Consider the following 8,631-nt stretch of genomic DNA (forward strand, 5'->3'; position numbering starts at 1 on the left):
TTATATTATTTCCACCCCTAAAGCTTTTTTGATAACCCTCTCCTTGATGTCATTGAAAGTTCTTGATTTGGATTGATACTGTAAGGACACAATTTGGCTCCCAAGTCTAAAGGGTGGATGAACTTAGGCCCAAAGAACCCAATACAATGAATTTGTAGAGAGTGGGTTAGAAAACTGGGCTTTAATGAGTCAGACAAGAAGTAAAATGGATCCAAATGACAAGAAAATGAAGATAGACTGGTCTAATCTAAAGAAAATCGTCCTCGGCACAATCCGAGAAGATCAATTCTTATATATTTCTTCTCAAGTTTGATCACAAGTTCAATTCTTGATTGCTACAGTGTTTTCCTCTCAATTTCTTGATTTCTTTCTCTCAAGGTCTTCTTTCTATTTTATACTTCCTTCCTCCTTTCATCTCTACCCTCCATGTGTAGAGTAGATTGCTAGTCTTGATCTTTGTCCCATCAGTACATTCCTAAAGTCTCTAGTAGTAGCTGTAAGGCTGAAAATTACTGTTCAGGTATCACTTCCTCATTAATGCGGCCAGGGAATTAGTTACAGAGCATTCAATGTAGTGGCAGCAGCTTTCTCTTTAGATATTTTAGGACTTCCCTCTATCCTGCGCTTCTATGATGCTTATCTGTATCAGTAGAATCTCCTGAAACGTTGCCCTGGATGACAGGCCACCCCTTCGGACCTCAGCTTTGCTCAGTCGAGGAGGGATTTATACTCGGACCACCCTCATGGACCCTTATGATCAAAACTAACCTCTTCACTTACTAATACGGACTCCTCTGAATACGTTCACCTCTCCTTAGACTACTTCATGTCCTCAGATTGGGCCTCTAGCCCAACATATACATAAATATATATATTGTTGGGCCTAACACCCCTACAGATACCAAAGGCAATTATGTGGCCCATGCACACTAATAAGAATGGCAAAAGACAAGGAAGGAGAATTTGTTTGATTTAATAAGAATGGAAAAAGACAAGGAAGGATAATTTGTTTGGTTTAATTTCTGTTCCAATTGAATTAGCCCTTCTACCTTATATTGATCATCAATAAAATTACTATATCAATTCTAAACTTAATTGTAGCCTTCGGCTACAACTTTTACGTAAAAAAATTAACATGGTTACATATTTTGAAAATCTAATTGTTGGATTTCGTTTTAAAAATCTACCACTTTATTTACTATTCCATCTATAAACTTATTTTTTATGCATAATTTTAGACTATAAAAACTTGAAATTTAAACATTTGATTGATGTCATAGCTATAGCTATTTATTTTTTATCTTCTATAAATTTTGCAAATATGAAAGATATAAGAAAAAATGTAATCTAACAGCGCATTTGTCAAAATTCATATCCAATTAAAATATATTGGGTGAAGTTGTAACCTTAGGCTACAACTAAGTTTTTTGCCAAACTTTCTCCACACACACACCAAAAAAAAAAAAAAAAAGAAAAGAAAAAAAGGGTTGACAATAGGTTTATGGATAAATTATATCAGGTACAATATCTACCAAGAGTTGAGATTGAGAGTTACGTTATTGGATCTGATCATTTTAACTCACCTTTTACTTTTTAACTCGAGTAATGGAATATACCAAAAAAAAAATTTACAAATTTTTTCACATCTATTGAGTTGACAAGTTTTCATCGGTTCTCATTTGGGCCAATCACTAACATCAATTTTTTATATACTATTAACAATCTGTCATATTAACAAGTGTCAAATTTTTTGTGTCTAGACTTTCTCTTTAAGTCATTAGATTAAACGATTTAGATTGAAAATGTAGCAAAAAAAAGAAAAAGATTTATATTGAAAATGACAAAATTTGGCAACACACTGGGGGCTACAACCCCACTTAATATCTTTTTATTGAATGTAAATTTTGATAAATCCACTGTAAGAACACAATTTGGCTCTCAAGCCCAAATGATGGATGAACTTAGGCCCAAAGAGCCCAATACAATGAATTTGTAAAGAGTGAGTTGAAAAACTAGACTTTAATGAGTTAGACAACAAGTAAAGTGAATCCAGATGATAGGAAAAATGAAGATAGACTGGTTTAACCTAAAGAAAATCATCCTCAGCACAATCCGAGAAGATCAGTTTTTATATATTTCTCTCAAATTTGATTATAAGTTTAACTCTTGATTGCTACAGTGTTTTTCTCTTTATTTCTCGCCCCCCTTTCTCAGGGACTTCCCTCTCCTTTATACTTTCTTCTTCTTATTATTTCCACCTTCCACATGTAGATTTAAATTACTGGTGTTGATACTTGTCCCATCAGCACCTTCCTAAAGTCTTTGAGAGTAGCTGTAAGGCTGAAAATTACTGTTTAGGTATCACTTCCTCATTAATGTGGCCAGAGAGTTAGCTACAGAGCATTTAATGTAGTGGTAGCAGTTTTCTTTTAGATATTTCATAGTCCTCACCTGTCCCGTACCTTCTGGATGTGTATCCTTACCAGTAGGATTTCCTGAAATGTTGCCCTGGATGGCAAACCACAACTTCAGACCTCGGCTTTGATCAGCCGAGGTGGCATCCCTCCTTGGACCACTTTCTTGGACTCTCATGACCATGCCTCACCTCTTCATTCACTAATGTGGACTCTTTTGACAGTGTTCCCCGTCCTCGGACTACCTAATGTCCTCGAATTGGGCCCTTGGCCCAATATACACTATTGGGCCCATTAACCCTACAATAGCTCCTCAAAATTCTCCTATTTTTCTCCTCGGGTAGAAAGAAGGATTTCGATATCACCACAAGTACCCCTTTCTTAGCATACATCACCTCTGCCATTGCAGGTACCTTTTTAACTGCCCAACGCCCGCTCCTGACGCTTCAGTATCTGAAACGCGCACTCATTGAATTTTTACGACTTCATGTTCCTCACGTTCTACGGTGCGATACAGATCCAACGGCTGAGGATTTTGTTGGGACTCGAGCGGGAATTTTCCCACTTGCCCTTTTCTCTCATATAAATATTGCCTAAACGTTCCATTCACCTCATTTTAGCATTCATACACTGAACTTATGCACCTACTCAATTTACTCGTGCCCTCACAAATTCCAAGAGCCTGTCCGAGGAGACTTTTCTTCTTTGTGTAAGTCTTTTATAAACCTTTCCATTTATCTTTCCATCTACTTTTCTTTTCTTCGTGCCTTTTTTCCTCCTCGGCCCTTCTATTTTCTCTTTATCTTCCAAGAGCCTGTCTGAGGAGACTTTTCTTCTTTATGTAAGTCTTTTATAAACCTTTCCATTTGTCTTTCCATCTACTTTTCTTTTCTTCTTGCCTTTTTTCCTCCTCAACCCTTCTATTTTCTCTTTATCTTCCAAGAGCCTGTCTAAGGAGAACTTTCTTCTTTGTGTAAGTCTTTTATAAACCTTTCCATTTATCTTTTCATCTACTTTTCTAGTGTTAGGGAAGGGCCCTTCAATATTCAAGCCCCATTAGGCAAAGGGCCAAGGGATGGACAGAGGAATAAGGACACCCCCTAGTTGGTGAATGTTTGGGTAAATCTTTGGCATTGGTTACATTTCTTCGCATACTCTTGTGCTTCTCTCTGCCTATTTGGCCACCAATATCCCTGAGTGAGTGCCCTGTGAGACAAAAATTTACCTCCTATGTGGTTTCCACAAATCCCTTAATGTAACTCTTTTAAGAGGAGTTCAACTGCTTTAGGATGTATGTATAGCAAATATGGTCCAGAAAAAGAGCGCTTATACAACTTTTGGTCTTCAGACAGCCAAAATCGAGGAGCCTTTCTCCGTACCTTGTCAGCCTCGGACTTACCCTCGGGCAATATGTTTTCCTTAAGGAACAACACAATAGAGTCCATCCAACTTGGACCCACCTTAATCTGATGAATATGAACCACGTTTCTCCCTATTTTAGTAGGTTTACACAAGTCTTCCATAAGGATCACCCGAGGTAAACTTTGTGCCGAGGAGGTTGCGAGCATGGCAAGAAAGTCAGCATGTGTATTTCTACTTCTAGGGATTTGCGATAAAATGAAAGACTCAAATCCTGACTACAAGTGTCTAACCTAGTTTAAATATTCCTGCATTCTGAGATCTCTGGCTTCCAACTCTCCCCTTATCTCGCCTACAACCAATCTCGAATCTTAAAACATCTCCACTGTCTTTCCTTCCATTTTCTGAACCATAGTCATCCCTACCAATAGTGCCTCATATTCGGCCTTATTATTGGTGGCCGAGTTAAAGGCATCACCCTGGAGGGATGAGAACCAATCCTCCTAAGAGCAGCAAAGATGACATTAATTGTGCCCAAAAGGGGCCTTGAAGAAGCATTCCCCTGAGCCCCTGACCCTGCTTGGTCTCCTTGCCCATTGGGCCGATACAAAAACTGTTTTAACCTTCCATCTCTGACCAGTTACTCCAGATGATTCCACAAAGTTCTACAGTCCTCGGTGGTATGTCCTCGTTCCTGATGGTACTAGCAGTGAAAACTTTGGTTGCGCCTTATAGGGTCTCCTCCCATCTTGTTTGGCCATTTGAAGTAAGGCTCATTCTTAATCTTCTCGAAGACCGTGTTAACCATCTGAGGAGCCGTACACCCAGATTACCCTGCAAAATCCCTTCGGGGTCTGTTATTATTATATATGTCCGACTTGAAATCCCTCATATCCTAAGGGATAACCTTAGCCTTTTCTTTCCCTTACTGTTGATCTTCCTCAACCTACTTATATTGGTCAATACGATCCATAAGCTGACGCACACTTCTTATCTGCTTCTTGGTCAAGGACTTTCTCAAATCATGCTCGGCAGGTAGGCCAACTTTCAAAGTCCTTATAGCCATGTCATCAAAGTCCCCATCGATCTCATTGAACATTTCTCAGTATCTGTCTAAGTACGTCTTCAGGATCTCTCCTTCTTACATGGTCATAAATAGTAGGGAGTCTAAGGACCGAGGAACCCTACTGCATGTAATAAAGCAAGATCCAAACGCTAGAGTGAGTTGCTTAAAGGAATCAATAGAACTGGCTCCTAAGCCATCAAACCACCTCATGGCCACAGACCCTAAACTGGAGGGGAACACCCTGCATATTATTGAGGGGAAAATTTTGATGTTCTCAAATAGAATATGGGGTAACCAAGCCGAAACTTGGCGATAAGCCCTTGAAATAAAGCCCAAAAGCTTTCGGTATTGTGTAAGTTCGCCTAAGCAAAAGATAGAGGCTGCACCCTAACAAGAAGACAACAATAAAGTACAATAAACATGTTACTGTTGTTAATTTGTTATATTATTAGTCCTTTTACAGCATCATAGTCCAAATCAGTCTTCTAGCGGTACGGTATTATCTCCAGTGGTACGGTAATTTCAAGTTAATAAGTGTGTTTATATGGTAAAAATCATATGTTTTCCTTATTATTATTAAGTCAACATAAGGAAAAACTTCCATAGTATCCAAAACATTATGGCCTTTATCATAATAATAATAAACGAGGATTAAAGGCTTTATAGTTACAAATAAAATAGGAAAAATAGAATGGAATGAAGGGAGAGAGAGATCCCAGCTTAGTGCAGCAAGTATTAAACTAAGATTTTGGTGAGTATGTGTGCATAAGGCATGAATGAGGTAATATGGGCTGCTTTGAGTGAGTGGAATGGGATCAACACTGAGGTTAAGGCTTTTTGTGAGTGGTGGGTTGTTTATGACTAGTTGAGAGACATTTATGGGCTGTGATTGTGTGAAAGAGGAAAAGAGTATCTGAGATTAAATGAGTGTGGGCTAAAGATGATGAGTGGTGAGCTTGAGGAAAGCTAAACCATGAGCAAAGTAGTAAACAAATCAAGAGTTTCAAAGGGAGTGGCTGTGTGTTTGTGGGCTGAGATGCTTATGTTTTTATAATGGAGCTTAGAGAAGCATTAATTAACAAGAATCCAAAAAACGTAAGTCTGATTCAGGGGAGCCTTAGTAGCTGAATTAATAACCTGGATGAACAAGGGCTGGTTGCCCACTTTCAAGTCTCTTGCTGGGACCTTTTTGGGCTAGAACTTTGCTCCATTTTAGCACCTTTAGTTAGGCCACATGGCCTTTTCTTTGCTTGGGCTTGTTCCCTACTCTACGAGATTTTTGAGCCTACAAAATGGGCATTAAAGACATGCTTTGCCATGGGTTTTTTCTCCTTGTGGGCTTTAATTGTTAGTAGAAATAAAATGAATCTATGAGCTTTAATAAATATTTATGATAGATTTTGGGTATTAATTCCCATGGGCTTTAAATAACTTCTCATAAATTTTACTATGGATTACTTTGTAAATGATATTTTCTTTGGGGCTTTTTTGAATAATGACCTCCAATATTTTTCTTGAGAATAATATTTACCATGGGTTTTAAATAAATATGGTAACAACCACAATAATGGAATAATGTGATGTTCTCATAAGTTTCTTTATTGATAATCATAATGGACATGTAGGATGAATAATTACCATGAGTTTTGGTAATAAATATTATGAATGTTGTGATGTAAGATAGATAGTGAACATGAGTCTATAAATGCCATGGGTCTAATAATCATATCTTTCCATGGGTTTTTATAAAATGATCGCCATGAGTTTTGAGAGTAGATAATTCATAAATTCCATGAGCTTGTAATATTATAGTAATAGGTTTAAGAATCTAAAGTATTGTTCATTATTGGACTTTTAAGTGAAATAATTATGATAAAGTATTTTGCCAAGTATTGATAACCTTGGACTTTCAATAAATAGTGCCAAGTAGTTAGCTTCGGCTTTCAATAGTGCTAACATGAATTGGGTTTTTGATATTGCCAATGAGAATTGGACTTTGATGTTGCCAATGAGAATTGGGCTTTGATATTGCCAATGTGAATTGGGCTTTTGGATAAATAAATTGCCATGGGTTTAAACCATGGGTTTTGATTATGGATTTGAATTCCATTGATAAAATTGTTTTGCCATGGATTTGAATCATGGACTTTTCAAATATTGCCAAGCATAAGTATTCTTGGGCTTTAAATAGAATAAGATGTGTGTATTGGATTCATAGGGCCGGTTTTGGGCTTAGCTAAATAATGATAATAAAACTGGATAAAATAGAAGTTTTTTGGGCTTTTTGTGATAGTTTATATCATGACCCAATTTAGATAATGAGATATGAAATATTTGTGATTAACATAATAATAGAGCCAAAAAATATTTAGGAAAACCCAATGATTTATAGTGGTATAAATAGGTGGTACTCAAATAAAATTAGGAGTAAAAAAAAAGTACCCTAACACACATCAAGGCCTCATTCTTGGAGTGCATAGTCATTCTCTGGTTGAAGTGGCTTACGTGTTCCATAGAGTCTGTTCAACCATTGTACATGGTAAATGTAGGTTGAGTGAACCGTCGAGAAAGTCTCCCTCCCTCAATTCTACACGTGAAAGGTGATTTGGAAATTTGGTTGAGCGCTCTGCTCATTGCATCATTTCCCAAGCTTTTGGAAGACGAGTTCCTGTTTCTGCGCTCATGATAGTGGCCATCATCGTACGAGAAAGACTCACTAAGAAGAGTCTTTGATTTGGGTCTATAACTATCATCCTCCTCATCTTCAGAAGAGAAGTTAGAATTGGAAGGAGTTTGCCTTCGTCGTTCGTGGCGCAACTTCCTCTTCAAATGATCAATCTCTGGATGTATGGCTCTGGTATTCTCCTCATGAGAAAGGTGGCTCTCGCTTCGAGACTGGCTCCTGTTAGTATGGGTGGTATACACACTAACCTCCCGGTCCCTTCTTTAGTCAAGATAAACAAAATGATGTTGACGTTGGGACCCCATAGATTCCTCCAAATTCGGACTTGAACCTACCATAGTTGGACGTTAAATACACTAAGGCTGCGTTTGAATTGGGTGAAAACCAATTTCAGAAATCATTTTCCGTAAAATCCATGTGTTTGGCTGTCACGGAAAACACTATTTTCCGGAAAATGATTTCCGGTTGACCACTAATTTCACCTTTGACCCGGAAATGAATTTCTCCCCTCATTTTCACTTCAATTTACTTCCGGGTCTTGCAAAACGCAGAGAGAGGGAGAGAAAAAACAGAAAACACAACACGATAGCGAGAGAGAAACAACAAAAAAAAAACAATCGAAGAACACAACAGCCAACGAGCGAGATCAAGTGCGAACGAGATCAAGCCAACGAACGAGATCGAAGCCAACGAGCGAGATCAAGTGCGAGAGCTCCGATCGATCCAACCAGCCAGAGCTCCGATCCGGCCAACGAGCGAGAGAAAGAACGAAAGCCAACGATCCACAAACCGACACCGATCTACCTCACACCGGTCACGCCGAGCTCTGCCAAACGATCACCGCACCAAACGCCGCAGACCCACGATGAGTGACAGCTTAAACTCACACCGATCCAGACCAAGGCACCCGATCCAGCTCAGCCAGTCGATCACCGGTCCAGGCACTCCGATCACCGAGCCAAACACAGACTCACGGTGAGTTTTCCGGAACCGGTTGACCGCCACACACTCACCTCACCTTCGACCCACACGTCCGATCCACACACTCACTCACCTCCAATCCACTCACCTCACCGGTCCAACCCATCCTCCTGATCCGATCTCTGAAA

Source organism: Quercus robur, chromosome 6 (genome assembly GCF_932294415.1).
Source record: "Quercus robur chromosome 6, dhQueRobu3.1, whole genome shotgun sequence".
Classification (NCBI taxonomy): Eukaryota; Viridiplantae; Streptophyta; class Magnoliopsida; order Fagales; family Fagaceae; genus Quercus; species Quercus robur.